We start from the raw sequence: 2,009 nt of genomic DNA on the forward strand, positions 1-2,009 counted from the left end.
ACTGGGTAAAAATTAATGTATTGGCATTTATAACTTTTGTAAGTATTTCCTTAGCCTAGCATAATCTTTTTGTATTTATTATCATCAATTATTGTAAGAGAGTTTACATATACAAACCCCATAAAAATTATCGCATCACTTATTATTTCTTAAATATTTTAAGTTTTTTGCCTGTTTTTTTAAATTTTATTGTATTGTATTATTTGGTGATTTAATTATCAATATTAAATCACCAAATAATACGACTTTTGCAACATTTATTTTAAATCAGTTCAATCTACAGAGGACAAACATTTTGAATTACCAAAACATACAAAAATCAAAAAAATTGTACAAAACATGTATACAAAAAAAATGAACTTTATTTAAGCCAATGAATTTCTAATAGCGTGTGTTACCGCCCCTGGCTCTAATTACAGCTTCCATTCGTCTTCGAAGGCTTCTAAACAGGTTTTGGAGGTATTCTTGCGGCACGTTTGCCCAGAAGTCAAAAAGAACATTTTGAAGATCATCTAGTGTTCTTATTGGTGCTGGATGTTGCTGAATTTGCCATCCTAGATGATCCCAGACATGTTCTATCGGATTAAGGTCCGGGCTACGTGCAGGCCAATTTAGGGTGGGTATCTCGACCTCTTCTAAGTATTGCCGAACAACTCTAGCAACGTGTGGACGAGCATTATCATGCATTAGCACAGAATTATCACCGATATATGGCATATAGGGCACTACATGGGGTTCTAGGATATCGGTTATGTACCTCTCAGCATTTAGTCTTCCATCATTCACTGGTACTAGCTCCGTGCGACCCTCAAATAAAATTCCTTCCCAAACCATGATAGAGCCACCACCAAAGCTTTCAGTTTGACAAAAATTAACCTGATCGTCGTGCCGTTCACCACGTCGCCTTTATACTGGTACACGCCTATCTGACGAATATAGACAAAATCTTGATTCATCTGTGAATAAAATATTGGACCAATCGTGAATATTCCAATTTGCGTGTTCTCTAGCAAATTGCAATCTTGCTACTCGATGTTCTCTGGTAAGACGTGGACCTCTAGCTGGCTCGTAAACCTGCTTCTCTCAGCCTATTTCGAACTGTCTGTAGGCTTATTCGGACATTACCAACAACCAACAGATCTGTTTGCAGTCTTCTAGAGGTGGTATGCCTAATTCTTAAAACCGTTAACCTTAAGTAACGATCATCTGCTGCCGAAGTTACCCTTCTGCGGCCTTGTCCGGGTCATCTGGATAGTTGTCCTGTTTTTTGGTAGCGATTAACAACTCTGGATATGGTGCTTTGTTAAACTCCCATTATCCGAGCGACGTATCTTTGACTGCGGCTATCTTCTATGAGCGCAATGATTCTAGCGGCTTCTTCATTAGTCACATGTCTTGTTAAACAGTCAGGCACATCCATTATTAAAAATAAATTTAATTTTTCACTTTAGAATAACACTATTTGGTTAGAACGTTTTCGATCTCAATGCATTCGCCAACACAGGAATAATCTACGCGAGCATTTTTGCTTCAAAAAAATATGTAAGAAATTCCGATCATCCATTACAAAAATTATCGCGTGATGCAATAATTTTTGTGGGGTGTGTATTAAAAAAAAATTAGCCACTGTACCTTGTAAAGTACCAAACGTTAGTAAATTCCCTTCACTCACATAGCCAGTCACTATGTCAGGTATGATTGAAAAGATAACACTTGTTAATCAACAGTATTAAACGCTTTAAAGAAGTCTAGAAAGATAGCCAGAGATTTAAAACCCCCGGAAGGTTACTGACCTATAAATTCTACTAAATTCGACTTATAAATTCTATAAATTATACAAAAATACTGATTAAAGGTAAAACCAGTCTCCAGGATACGAGAATGTGAAACAGCGTTTATTTGTGAAAAGGTATATTAACAACCATATCATATAACAAAAACTACACAGTATCACATTTGAGTGTTAACAATCTAATTTAAAACTTATTTTCTAATAAAAAAAATTATAA

This window comes from Anthonomus grandis, chromosome 5, assembly GCF_022605725.1.
Source record: "Anthonomus grandis grandis chromosome 5, icAntGran1.3, whole genome shotgun sequence".
Classification (NCBI taxonomy): Eukaryota; Metazoa; Arthropoda; class Insecta; order Coleoptera; family Curculionidae; genus Anthonomus; species Anthonomus grandis.